The sequence below is a fragment of the Neoarius graeffei genome, chromosome 9, assembly GCF_027579695.1.
Source record: "Neoarius graeffei isolate fNeoGra1 chromosome 9, fNeoGra1.pri, whole genome shotgun sequence".
Taxonomy (NCBI): Eukaryota; Metazoa; Chordata; class Actinopteri; order Siluriformes; family Ariidae; genus Neoarius; species Neoarius graeffei.
In genome coordinates, this window is record NC_083577.1 from 83,159,934 (window position 1) to 83,175,111 (window position 15,178).

The 15,178-nt window shown below is 43.9% G+C and overlaps 1 protein-coding gene across 13 annotated transcripts in view; it reads left to right on the forward strand.

Moving 5' to 3' along the window:
• Positions 1 to 15,178, forward strand: part of LOC132892046 (plakophilin-4-like) — a 412,882-nt gene that overhangs the window by 222,076 nt on the left and 175,628 nt on the right. The window lies entirely within an intron of this gene.

The following is a 15,178-nucleotide window of genomic DNA, read 5'->3' on the forward strand; positions in this document are numbered from 1 at the left end:
CTTCAGGGGCTCTCCCGTCGGCAGGAAAAACAGACTCTTTTCTGTGTTGTCACATCCATGTACAGCGCAACTTCCATGTTTGGTGGCAACTTTTGAGCTGGGCGGGCAATCCATACAGTGGGTGGGAATCCAGAGGGGGGGGCGTGGGGATCATCTCCCTTGCTGATGTAGTAAAGGGAAGAGCTTATCAACTCGCCGTTTTGACGCGCCATTCTCAAATGTTGGGCATAGTTTGGTTTACACATTATGAAATTTCTAGCCACTGGGGTGACTTAAGAAGGTCAGAGGAACTCATTTTAACGTTAAAAAACCTCAGAAAGTGAAAATTTCATGCCATGGGACCTTTAATTATTATTACCTCTGTCCGTCCAGCCAGCCGAAACACTCTTTTTCTCAGCAACCACAAACCATAGCCACTCAGTACTTGGTGCCAAACTTCAGCTTGGGGTTCTATGCCGTATTTACAGTTTTCAGGTCTGTCACACATCGACTTCCTGTTTACCAACTCAATGTATTTACAAAACGTATAGCGTGGATTTTGACGCTATTTCAAGAAGCAAAATGTGATTTCAAAATGACAGTTTACCAGGCTGCTGTTTGAAATCCCTGAGGAGAGACGCTGCTCTTTACTTGCTTGTTTCAGAGTTAATTATTTGTTGAAGTCAACATTCATAATAAGTGTCGTATTCCTTCAAGCGCTTGCGTTCTGATATAAGCGAGAGCGGGGGATACGTAAGTGAGCAGTAGCTCAGAGTTGATCTTGTTTTGGGAATTCTTTCCAAATCGGATTATTACCGTAATTATATCCCGCACACAAAGCAGGCACTGTCTTTCGTCAAAGGCAATGAAATCAAAAGAAAATCACGAAGCGCCGCTATCTTGGTTGTCGTTATCATCCAACATGGCCGACTTCCGGTTTGGAAAATAAGCATGACGTCACGTGCTCATGAAGAATAACAGGAGTCGTCGAGACTGTCTGTCTATTCTTTCTACAGAAGTCAATGTGAAACCCGTATTTTATAGAACGTGCTCACACACTCCTCAGAAGTATTTGGCGACTGAGAAGTAGGAATTTTTGTGGCTGTGCATTACGTGCCAACAAACGATCCGTCCGACTGCATATGGATACCGCAACTCCTTAGGAAAAGTCTAAGTAATCGGAATTACTACACTTTAATACCGTTTTGCTCCAGTGATGGAAAGCTGGATAAGATTAGGGTTTTGGTAAGACTTCAGTACAAGGAACTGAATCCTCACCATCGATCATTTTCAGCTCTTTGAAGAAAGAAAAAAACAAAACTTCTTTAAAGTGCTCGTCTTACAAAAACGACATCATAAAATCCCGGGTTTTCTGTGTGTGATGTGCTCGAATGGGTTATAAAGTTCACCAATAAATAAATGGTTTGAAAAATCATTTTATTCGTCCGAATTCTGTTCCAAAAATCACTAAAAGCTTGTCCGCTGTTGTTGGATCGCAGCGATTTATCGATCAGCAGTGCTGCATGTGTGACGTCATACGCGCCACGGTCTTCTTTTGTAAAGCTCTCGACGCAGCTTTACGACAACAAGGACGAAGAAGAAGTGGCTCAGCGTGAACGTGTTTCGGTTTGCTTTTAGGTCAGTAATTGGCTAAGGATTATATTTGGCTGCATAGGAACGACTTTAGAACATTATTGATGTGAATTAAGGCAACTAATCAGTTCAAGCAACAGGCTGAACGCAAGCTGGACACTTCCGGTGCGGCGCTTCGGACTTCTGTTTCCAGATCGTCGGAACCGCTCCGCGTCCCAGACGTCGCTCAAATCCATCTCTGTGAATCTGCTTCATAGATTTATCTTTTTCAAAATGTATGGAGCAGACACCAAACCGTCCTGTAGGCTTGAAGACACCTCTCGAACCCATACGCTCCGTAAGTGTCCCGCCGACTTTGGGCTTTAACGGGTCGAAATTCGTTTGTTTTTGGTTTTTTTTAATCGGCTGCACTTGAACAGCCTTGAACGATACACCTCTTAGGAGGCATGCTTTGGTTTTAATTTTGTTTTGGAATTCATTCTCATCTCATTATCTGTAGCCGCTTTATCCTGTTCTACAGGGTTGCAGGCAAGCTGGAGCCTATCCCAGCTGACTACGGGCGAAAGGCGGGGTACACCCTGGACAAGTCGCCAGGTCATCACAGGGCTGACACATATGGCCCTTTTCCACTACCCTTTTTCAGCTCGCTTCAGCTCACTTCAGCCCGACACGGCTCGCGTTTCGACTATCTAAGAACAGCATGACTCAGCTCGCTTCAGCCCTGCTCAGCCCCCAAAACTCACACGGTTTTGGAGTGGGGCTGAAGCGAGCCAAACCGAGCTGAGTGAGGCTAGGGGCGTGAGGAGACACTCCCCTGTGCACTGATTGATTGGTGAGGAGGAGTGTCCTCACACGCCCACACACGCCTCGCGAGCACGCTGGGATCTGTAAACACCGTAAACCCGGAAGAAGGAGAATTACGAGAATTATGAAGTCTTATGCGCCTCGCCTCATCTATACGCTCTTGCCAGTATCTGTTGGCGTTGTCGGCGACAACAAGCCACAGCACCAAGACCAGCAACACTAACGACTCCATGTCCTCCATGTTTATTGTTTACTCTCCGGGTTGTGAGACTACCGCTTAAAAGATCACTGATGTCACCTGACGTCCACCCACTTTCGTTAACTCCACCCAATGTGTCCACCCACTTCCAGCCAGCACGGTTCAGCGCGGTTGTAGTCGAAATGCAACTCCAACAGCCCCGCTCAGCCCGACTCAGCACGGCACGGCTCAGCCCGACTCAGCCGCGTTGGTAGTGGAAAAGCGGCAATAGACACAGACAACCATTCACACTCACATTCACACCTACGGTCAATTTAGAGTCACCAGTTAACCTAACCTGCATGTCTTTGGACTGTGGGGGAAACCGGAGCACCCGGAGGAAACCCACGCGGACACGGGGAGAACATGCAAACTCCGCACAGAAAGGCCCTCGCCGGCCATGGGGCTCGAACCCGGACCTTCTTGATGTGAGGCAACAGCGCTAACCACTACACCACCGTGCCGCCCTGTTTTGGAATTAAAAAAAAAAAAAACGTTAAAAATGTGCTACGTTTTGCAAAGCAGACAAAGCCAGAAATGACGCGTTGCGCATATGACATCACTTCCTTTGAATTAACAGTAACTTACCAGGAACTCATTCATGTAACAGCAGACTCAAAGAGCCAAACTTTACCGGCTAAATAGAACATGTTCCTGTTCACGCAATGAATAAAATACGATTTAGACAGTAAACCGTTGAACATGTCGAGTTTTATAAGATATAATTTCCAGGAGTGATGTCATTTTCATAAGACGAGCACGTTAACCTTTGCTGGGTGTGTGTGAACGTGAATGAATGCTGTCCTGGCTGTAGCATTCAGCACCGGCTCTGCTTCAATAACCCGTTCACTGTACAATAGAGCCCCATCAGAGCTTCTTGTCTGCCATCACTCGGGCTTTTATGTCCTTTTGCCCCCGAGCAATCACTGACTCCAGCCTTCACCCCCAGCCAGACTACTCCACCTGTTCTTGGGTTTCACGTGACGTCACATCCGCCTCATTAGTTATTCAAAACTTCAGCTGGTGGTCGACCAAAGCTCAGTTGACAAAGCATTTGTATGGAGAAGGTGTATTGCTTGCATGAAAAACGCCTGACGCTTGCGTTGTTTTAGGTTGTTTGAATCGATCAAACCGTGAAACTGATAAAAGTTTCTTCAGGGTTCACCGTGAACTAATAAAAAAGGGTGAACGAACACAGGATTTCACAAAAAGACGTGGAGAAAGATGGCTTTCGAACCTCTGACTGAAATCGAAGGGAGCCGAGTCGAAGCACGCTCAAGTTTCACTTGGTGAAAGGTTTGTATTTCCCTCTCAGCTCTGTCCTTAGTGTTTTCCAAGTACTTTTCTTGCTGTGTGTCGTTATTTTACGGTACTTTTTTTAGTCACGAAGTGCTAAAGTCCCCAGCTGTTTCTTTGTTTACTCCTCACAAAGTCCATATGCATGAAGGGCCGCGACAAAATTCTTCCCCAACCGTACAGTTACAATGCGCCGTGATCACTTCTTCTCCGTCTTGTTTAACTTATACCCTGTCCACACTAGGGATTTTGTACCGATACGAAACTACTTTCGTACCGCGACACCTGTCCACACTAGCAACTATACCAGTACTGTAACGGTATAACTGTATCAGTACGAAACCCACAAATGTATGGGTTTCGTACCGGTACAGTATCGGTACTGTAGTGCTTCGCTGTAGTGTGGACAGATGAAGCGGTTCTGTATCGATACAAATATAATGTGCATGCGCAAAGTCACACACCTCAATCGATGTCTTCGCTGAATAAAATAGTGAAGAATGGAGATTCGTTTGTTTCTTTCTCAACTGCCTCACGCGTTTCATACGATTCGACTGAATAAATGACCACCAGAAATACAGACTGTACACTGACAACAAAAAGCACACACACGTTGTTTCATCCGTACGGAAGCCGAGAGAGGCCCTTCATATAATCCTTTTTTTTTTATTCACCTTGTTATCCCGAGATAACGACATAATTAATTCAGGATCTCGAGAAAACAACACAACTAATTCGAGATCTCGAGAAAACAAAACCGTTATTTCGAGATCTCGAGAAAACAAAATTATTTCATGATCTCGAGAAAACAAAACAATTATTCCGTGATCTCGAGTAAACAGCTGAGAAATGGTTCATTCAGGTGCGCCAAGAGACTTGTGATATGCTGACTTTGGGGCTATTTCTCATTCTATATAGACACAACTTTGGTCATTAGAATGTCTGGAATAATCGATCACCTAATAAGGCAATATTTTGATCAGGGGTTGACACAGGGAGAGATTGCATTAAGTCTTTTAATAAGGGATAATTTCAAAATGAGTCCGCGGCACCTCCGCAGAAGACTGGCCCGGCTTCGTCTCTACCGACGGAGGTACAGTGATCCAGCTGAGATCATGAAATAATTTTGTTTTCTCGAGATCTCGAAATAACGGATGCCATATATTCTCGGAAGGAAGTTGCTCGATAACCACGGAAACATTTCGCGCACGCGCATTTCAACTACCGTGAAAGAAAACCGTAAACATTTCTCGCTAGTGTGGACAGATGCACTAAACTGTACCGGTATACTTTGTATCGATACAGTTATACCACTATCGTACCGGTATAAGTGTGAACACAACATAAGATCCAGGTCTTTAAAGGGGTTTCTGATGATCTTTGTGAATGATTTAGCTGAGAGATAAGAGCCAACACAAGTGAGAATCAACCCAATTGTTGTTTGTTTCCACTTCAACTTGCAGTAAAGACGTGAAGAAAAGCTTAAAAAAAAGAAAACATACTTCCACGGGCAAAAACAATCCAGGATTCATTGGGCAGCGACTTGATCCTGAGGTCCTTTACCCAGCCACATACAAAAAAGTTGTAAGCCTCCGTACTCTTCCACGCTTTCATCTGTTTTGCGGTGTAGAAGGACGTCTGCAACACCAGATAGTTCGAGATGTCGGGGAACTCGACTGAAGGGTAGTTTTCGAGATCGTATGACAAATCCTTCTTTCCCGGACTGTAGGGGTCGATTCCATTGCACAGAGCAATCTTCTGAATATATCTAAAGCCAGCAGTGGCTTCTAGATGACGAGCGTACTCTGATAAATTATCGCTAGGTGTTTGTGCTACGGCAGCCGTTTAGACCACCAGCTATTTCACTTCCCGTAAAACCGCCAAGAAAAGTCACGTCACTGAAACCCAAGAATTACTAGAACATACTTTAGGGCTGGTAAATATATCTTTATTCAGTTCTTCACTCCTCTACACGCACACATAACACAGACACGTGCAGCCTGGCCGGGAAGTTAACAGGCCGTTCACACCTCCGCTGATTGGCAGTAAATCGCCATCTTTTCATTTGGGGCGCTCCAGCAGAGCGTGTGATCTCACAGCCTCTTCTTTTTAATTTGGACGTAAGCTCATTTGCAGTAGCCATGGGCAACAGGATGGACGGCTCCAGTACGCACACTGCAGTAACGCCCTGTTTAAAGGTTACTGCAAGAGCCGAAGCTCAGTCTTACACAGCTCAAGATCAACTCGTGCATAATAACTGCATCGGGGTGTGCCAAAGCAAAACCTGTATTTAAGAACAACTTCTTCATCGTCCGCTCTCAGATTGGACCGAGACTCTGAATGGAAATAAGTGAACTTGTTTCATTTAGAAATTAATATAAGTCAAGGTTTTTTTTGGTTTTGTTTTTGTTTTTTGTTTTTTACAGTTGATCTCGGACAGTGGTTTTATCTCCTGTAAGGCAAGTACGTAGAGCGTAGAGTAATTAGTGTTATCCAGCTCAGTGTTTTCCTGTGTAGAACATTTATCCAATAAAATAAACAAACAATAACAGACATTTCAGTTTATGAGACACTCCTACTTGGGTTTTACTTAGATTTTCTCATTCTCAAGTATTTAACCTTTCTTGATGTTTAAAAAAAATAAATAAAGGTAATCCAAGGGGTTGGAAAACGTTCACTGGGGTGTATGGAATGTTCACTTGTACGTTTTTTTTTTTTATAACGGAATTGATTGTGATTATGCAGGGAAAACCATTTTATTGTCCTTTTTAATGTTACACTATCGTTCAAAAGTTTGGGGTCACTTTGAAATGTCCTTATTTTTGAAAGAAAAGCACTGTTCTTTTCAATGAAGATCACTTTAAACTAATCAGAAATCCACTCTATACATTGCTAATGTGGTAAATGACTATTCTAGCTGCAAATGTCTGGTTTTTGGTGCAATATCTCCATAGGTGTATAGAGGCCCATTTCCAGCAACTCTCACTCCAGTGTTCTAATGGTACAATGTGTTTGCTCATTGCCTCAGAAGGCTAATGGATGATTAGAAAACCCTTGTACAATCATGTTAGCACAGCTGAAAACAGTTGAGCTCTTTAGAGAAGCTATAAAACTGACCTTCCTTTGAGCAGATTGAGTTTCTGGAGCATCACATTTGTGGGGTCGATTAAATGCTCAAAATGGCCAGAAAAATGTCTTGACTATATTTTCTATTCATTTTACAACTTATGGTGGGAAATAAAAGTGTGACTTTTCATGGAAAACACAAAATTGTCTGGGTGACCCCAAAACTTTTGAACGGTAGTGTATCATGGTGTAAAAACATGAATATTAGGAGTCTGTATTTTTTTTACATGTAGAAACCTTTAAGTTAAAATAAATTTTTTTTCTGTAGAGGAGAGCAGGGAGACTTGGGGCAAGTTTTCAGCTTTTGTAATGTTGTGTGAAATTCTTTGCAGGTAGCATCACATTTATATTGCATTAGAGAGTATTTACGTCTTGTAGATGACTTGCAACCACGTGATCTAAACGTGCTGCGTCACAAACATCCGCCATGATGGTGGATATGCAAAGCGAGTAGGACGGCGGCCGCTGAAAGCGTGTCTGTAAACAATGCTGAATTTTCTCTACGATTTGAACATTCGAGCGAAGATTCGATACAAAGAGAAGACAGATATGTGTGGGTTCTGACCCATATTATTTAAAAAAATCAGACTTTTCTGAAGACCATCGAGTACCCAGACCAGTTTGGAAATCTTAACTTTATATAAGTTTCGAAATAATATTACTTTGTTTGTCAAAATTAGTTGACCTGGTATTAAAGGAGAACTGAAGGCCAATTTTTTATTATCAAAATTCTGTTTCTCACATTTTATTAAATATCGGAATGCATTTTTGATCGCTATTTTGTCGCTGCTATAGCAAGTTATGAGTGTTTGAAATATGCTTTGTAATATATCAGTCCATATGTCAAAGCAACGGCCATAAACGAGATTCGTCAAGACCTGTGCGAGACATCGTAGGATGGAAGTTAAACGTACAGCGGAAATCAAAGTGACCGACATCTGCCGACGTTGTCAAAAGACGCGCGCGCCCTCTTTCGAATGCTGATGTAATCAAGCCGGAAGTTTTCCCTGCGTCCGAAATCGCTCCCTGCTTACTACATAGTGAGGACGCCATTTTGTAGTGCTGTCCGAAACCTTAGTGAGGATTCTGTAGGAAATGCGCTCAGTATAATATGGATTTATCACAAAAATACGTGCATGTATTTATTATTTTGAAAACCCACCAGCCGACTGATCTGGTGCGACAGTAATGACGTAAATGCCAGCGCGACGGACTCGTCCTTATCCTGTCGTCTTTCCAGCTCTTCTCTACTCCACGTTGGTTTGAAGTCATATTGAATAATCTCCATCACTGATGAAGCTGGGAAATCTCGAAATTAATCTAAATTGGAAAGATACGGCGATCTGGCCGCTGTGTAAACAGTTTTCAAAATGGCGGCGCTGACACTTCACGTTTCGAAGTCTTGCACAAGTCTCGTGAAGATCGTGCGGATAAGCGACGCCTGCCGTGGACCAAACGAACTAAATTCAACACGGCTAAAAACCGAATAGGCCGATAAGTATAATATTTAATTGCAGTTAGTTGCCAATACGAGTCACGATATAAGGTTACTGAAACCGAAAACGTAACTGAATAACACGCTACTTAAGAAATAAAGCAAGTTTAAAAATGACTTCAGTTCTCCTTTAAATTTCTCAGCTTCAGCTGTGGTGTCTTGGAACTCCACAGGTGAGCTACCACATGCAGCTTCCGCTAATTCAGCTGTCTTCCTCCTTCTTTGAGCTCTTTGGTGTTGTTTGGCTGCCAAAGAATCAAGTCGGACCTTGGACGAAACATAGCCCATGTTCTGAGTGGGCGCCCAGTCTGGATTGTTTCTAGCATATAATTTTGCTGGCGCTCCTCGAAGCGAAATGGTAATACACGTGTTAAAATTATAACAACGACCGAGTGAACCACGACGAGAGAGAACGCTCATTTTATAGCGAAATTCTAGCAACACGAAATAAAATTCTTCCATGATATTATCAAGAAAGCTTTTGAATCTCACTTGAGATAAAATGATCACTGCAAACACGAGCTGTTTTGGTTTTAAGGCCAGTTTATGCTGACAACCCAGTCCTCGCAGATAGCGTCGCAGACAGTGTCTGCATAGCCCCCCCACCTTCGCAGACGCTCTGCGTGCACCTCCCAAAAATTGTGACCACCGCAGAAGCCTCGCAGACAGCGCCGCAGACAAGAGGGCTCTGATTGGTCCACTCTACATCCGCTGTACACGCACTTCCGCTTCCCTACTTTCCCGGTTTGGTTTGTTTTCACGACCGGCATTTTTAAAAACACGAGCGAAGATGGAGCAGCACGAAGAGCGGTTGATTGAGGAAGTACGTACATCTATACGACTCCAGTTCTAGTCATTATAAAAAAAAAAAAAAGTTCTAGTCATTATAAGTAACCGGAGGATAAACACTCCACTAACCACACCCACCAACTACTCCTAGCGACTTCGCGCCCCCTTGCGTTGTGCCGGTGAATAACATCGCGCACGCCTATTACTCCCCGCTCAACGATAAATTACAACTGTCTGCGAAAAGCTATCTGCGAAAGCCTTGTCGCAAGAGCATGCAGAGGCCTTTAGTCTCTGCTAGATCAGCCCTGCCAATGTTGTTCAGCCGCGCTCGTCTCCTCTCCGTAATCAGCCTCAGAGTTTCCTCGCCCTCTTTCCGAATCACGGACGGAATTCTAAAAAAATCGGAACGTGCCACGGTCACGAGTACTGTTGTGACTGCAAAGATATGGCAGAGCTAAAAGAACGCTTAAAGCAGTATTGCGCACGCGTGATTGTTTTGTATGGAATGTCTCTCGACCCCGCATTTGTATCTCAACCAACATGGCCGACATCCGGGTTTCTATTTTGCCTTGACGTCACTTGCAAGTCCAGGATAGTGTCTGTGACCCTATCTGTCCTCACCCTCATCATCTTCTCCCGTACTCTTACACAAGCACGCTGTTTAGTTTAGTCTATCTCTTGGTTTCCTTGCGCTCACCAAACAGTGACCCACTTGTCTGATCTGGCTGTTTTTACTCACACTCAGTCTGTCGGTGAAGTATTCCCTGGTGGATATGTCAGCGTCCTTTTATTCTCAGATTTGGTTTATCTGCACTGTTGTTCTTGTATTATCATCTCATCTCATTATCTCTAGCCGCTTTATCCTTCTACAGGGTCGCAGGCAAGCTGGAGCCTATCCCAGCTGACTACGGGCGAAAGGCGGGGTACACCCTGGACAAGTCGCCAGGTCATCACAGGGCTGACACATAGACACAGACAACCATTCACACTCACATTCACACCTACGCTCAATTTAGAGTCACCAGTTAACCTAACCTGCATGTCTTTGGACTGTGGGGGAAACCGGAGCACCCGGAGGAAACCCACGCGGACACGGGGAGAACATGCAAACTCCGCACAGAAAGGCCCTCGCCGGCCCCGGGGCTCAAACCCGGACCTTCTTGCTGTGAGGCGACAGCGCTAACCACTACACCACCGTGCCACCCCTTGTATTATCAAATGAAGTCAAATGTTCATCTTTCTGTATGAAGTGTATACGGTACATCGGAATGTAAAAATGCAAAAACGCAACAGTGTGAGAGCTGTGATCACAAGTAAGTCTGGCTTGATTTTTTTTTTTTCCTCCTGAGCTCAGTACTGGCCTGAATTCTGCCTCGGCTTCACAATAATTGTCAATCTGCCTTCTTGACCCATGTTCTCCACTTTTTGCTCTCTTTCTGAAATAAAAATTGCACAGGAAGAGCAAAGATTTTCCCGGCTGCTTGTGCTTTCAGAGGCAGAATGGTGTGGAATGGGTGTGACAGAAGCCATTGGGCAAAATTGCCACTGCTGTATTTTCTCAGCCAGCCATTATTTCAAGCGTCCACAGCGAGGGTTTTCACCTTTTACATGCTGTGTAATTATTACTGTGCTTGCCTGTTGTATTGCTGCTTGCAGGTACAGTGGTGCTTGAAAGTTTGTGAACCCTTTAGAATTTTCTATATTTCTGCATAAATATGACCTAAAACGTCATCAGATTTTCACACAAGTCCTAAAAGTAGATAAAGAGAACCCAGTTAAACAAATGAGACAAAAATATTATACTTGGTCATTTATTTATTGAGGAAAATGATCCAATATTACATATCTGTGAGTGGCAAAAGTATGTGAACCTCTAGGATTAGCAGTTAATTTGAAGGTGAAATTAGAGTCAGGTGTTTTCAATCAATGGGATGACAATCAGGTGTGAGTGGGCACCCTGTTTTATTTAAAGAACAGGGATCTATCAAAGTCTGATCTTCACAACACATGTTTGTGGAAGTGTATCATGGCACGAACAAAGGAGATTTCTGAGGACCTCAGAAAAAGCGTTGTTGATGCTCATCAGGCTGGAAAAGGTTACAAAACCATCTCGAAAGAGTTTGGACTCCACCAATCCACAATCAGACAGATTGTGTACAAATGGAGGAAATTCAAGACCATTGTTACCCTCCCCAGGAGTGGTCGACCAACAAAGATCACTCCAAGAGCAAGGCGTGTAATAGTCGGCGAGGTCACAAAGGACCCCAGGGTAACTTCTAAGCAACTGAAGGCCTCTCTCACATTGGCTAATGTTAATGTTCATGAGTCCACCATCAGGAGAACACTGAACAACAATGGTGTGCATGGCAGGGTTACAAGGAGAAAGCCACTGCTCTCCAAAAAGAACACTGCTGCTCGTCTGCAGTTTGCTAAAGATCACGTGGACAAGCCAGAAGGCTTCCCAAAAACAGCAAGAAATCCAAGAGGAGAGCTCGGAGATTTTTGACCTGGATGACTTGTGTGGCTGCTTTCGGTAAGGAACATTTTTAATATTTCATAGCTATAGACAGGCCATATCCTCCATGGACTAGGGATGGCGAAAACTAAAAAAAATCTTGACCGACCACCAAGCCTCATTAGCCGGTTAAAGTCGATTAACCTATGAGTTTAAACAGGGATGCAAACGGCGTGCCTTTTTCACGGCTCGTGCAGGTCCGATTTTTTGGGGGGGCGTTGGAGTGTCTGAATAATTTCATCAGAGTAAATTCTGTATTAAAATTACTACATAAGCAAATGCCGTTACAGTCCATGAAAAAGCCGTGAAAAAGTCGGCATCTGCGCCTTTAGTTTGTGTGGAGAGATATGATCTGCAGTAACATGCATTGTTGGCTACAGAGCGAAACATACTTTCAGAATGCACTGGCCAAGGCAGGACTAAACTCCATGTGCCTTCTAATAATAATAATTTTAAAAAAAAAACAGAATAGTAATTTGTAAGCTAAAAAGCCTGTTTCTACATTTTCTTTCGGCGAGTGGCAGCGGGAGGGCAGGACATGACTGAATGGGTGTTTCTGATTTGTCAGCTGTCTTTAACTGGGGTGGGACATGACTGAATGGGTGTTTCTGATTTGTCAGCTGTCTTTAACTGGGCCGGGAGGGCGGGACATGACTGAATGGGTGTTTCTGATTTGTCAGCTGTCTTTAACTGGGCCGGGAGGGCGGGACATGACTGAATGGGTGTTTCTGATTTGTCAGCTGTCTTTAACTGGGGTGGGACATGACTGAATGGGTGTTTCTGATTTGTCAGCTGTCTTTAACTGGGCCGGGAGGGCGGGACATGACTGAATGGGTGTTTCTGATTTGTCAGCTGTCTTTAACTGGGGCGGGAGGGCGGGACATGACTGAATGGGTGTTTCTGATTTGTCAGCTGTCTTTAACTGGGGTGGGACATGACTGAATGGGTGTTTCTGATTTGTCAGCTGTCTTTAACTGGGCCGGGAGGGCGGGACATGACTGAATGGGTGTTTCTGATTTGTCAGCTGTCTTTAACTGGGCCGGGAGGGCGGGACATGACTGAATGGGTGTTTCTGATTTGTCAGCTGTCTTTAACTGGGGTGGGAGGGCGGGACATGACTGAATGGGTGTTTCTGATTTGTCAGCTGTCTTTAACTGGGGTGGGACATGACTGAATGGGTGTTTCTGATTTGTCAACTGTCTTTAACTGGGGCGGGAGGGCGGGACATGACTGAATGGGTGTTTCTGATTTGTCAGCTGTCTTTAACTGGGGCGGGAGGGCGGGACATGACTGAATGGGTGTTTCTGATTTGTCAGCTGTCTTTAACTGGGGTGGGAGGGCGGGACATGACTGAATGGGTGTTTCTGATTTGTCAGCTGTCTTTAACTGGGGTGGGACATGACTGAATGGGTGTTTCTGATTTGTCAACTGTCTTTAACTGGGGCGGGACATGACTGAATGGGTGTTTCTGATTTGTCAGCAGTCTTTAACTGGGCCGGGAGGGCGGGACATGACTGAATGGGTGTTTCTGATTTGTCAGCTGTCTTTAACTGGGCCGGGAGGGCGGGACATGACTGAATGGGTGTTTCTGATTTGTCAGCTGTCTTTAACTGGGGTGGGACATGACTGAATGGGTGTTTCTGATTTGTCAACTGTCTTTAACTGGGGTGGGACATGACTGAATGGGTGTTTCTGATTTGTCAGCAGTCTTTAAATTGAGTAAATTACGGACTTTGCTTATCCCGTGCGAATGCAAGGGATTTAACACAGAGGTTAGGTGGGAATTTACAAATTACTATAGGTTCACAGGTAATACTAATCCCGTGCGAATAGGGCTCAAGTCTGATCTTCACAACACATGTTTGTGGAAGTGTATCATGGCACAAACAAAGGAGATTTCTGAGGACCTCAGAAAAAGCGTTGTTGATGCTCATCAGGCTGGAAAAGGTTACAAAACCATCTCGAAAGAGTTTGGACTCCACCAATCCACAGTCAGACAGATTGTGTACAAATGGAGGAAATTCAAGACCACTGTCCAACAAAGATCACTCCAAGAGCAAGGCGTGTAATAGTCGGCGAGGTCACAAAGGACCCCAGGGTAACTTCTAAGCAACTGAAGGCCTCTCTCACATTGGCTAATGTTAATGTTCATGAGTCCACCATCAGGAGAACACTGAACCACAATGGTGTGCATGGCAGGGTTGCAAGGAGAAAGCCACTGCTCTCCAAAAAGAACATTGCTGCTCGTCTGCAGTTTGCTAAAGATCACGTGGACAAACCAGAAGGCTATTGGAAAAATGTTTTGTGGACGGATGAGACCAAAATAGAACTTTTTGGTTTAAATAAGAAGCATTATATTTGGAGAAAGGAAAACACTGCATTCCAGCATAAGAACCTTATCCCATCTGTGAAACATGGTGGTGGTAGTATCATGGTTTGGGCCTGTTTTGCTGCATCTGGGCCAGGACGGCTTGCCATCATTGATGGAACAATGAATTCTGAATTCTACCAGCGAATTCTAAAGGAAAATGTCAGGACATCTGTCCATGAACTGAATCTCAAGAGAAGGTGGGTCATGCAGCAAGACAATGACCCTAAGCACACAAGTCGTTCTACCAAAGAATGGTTAAAGAAGAATAAAGTTAATGCTTTGGAATGGCCAAGTCAAAGTCCTGACCTTAATCCAATGGAAATGTTGTGGAAGGACCTGAAGCGAGCAGTTCATGTGAGGAAACCCACCAACATCCCAGAGTTGAAGCTGTTCTGTACGGAGGAATGGGCTAAAATTCCTCCAAGCCGGTGTGCAGGACTGATCAACAGTTACCGCAAACGTTTAGTTGCAGTTATTGCTGCACAAGGGGGTCACACCAGATACTGAAAGCAAAGGTTCACATACTTTTGCCACTCACAGATATGTAATATTGGATCATTTTCCTCAATAAATAAATGATCAAGTATAATATTTTTGTCTCATTTGTTTAACTGGGTTCTCTTTATCTACTTTTAGGACTTGTGTGAAAATCTGATGATGTTTTCGGTCATATTTATGCAGAAATATATTAAATTCTTAATTTTTTTTTTTTTTTTGGCGCTTGAAATTTAAGTTTCAGCATTTAGACTTGTTGATTTCGAACCTGGATTTCTGTTATGTGCTGGCTGTGTTTTTTTTTTTTTTTTTTTTTTTAAGCTCCTAATGTTATCATGAACTGTTATGAAGGTATTTGTTGTGTCTGTCATTTCTTAGCTTTCACTCTGATTGGTGGATTTTTTTTTTTTGTGGTGGAGTAGATAACTCGAGCAACCTTGATTCTTGAAGCACATACCATCAATTTCTTTCACTGGT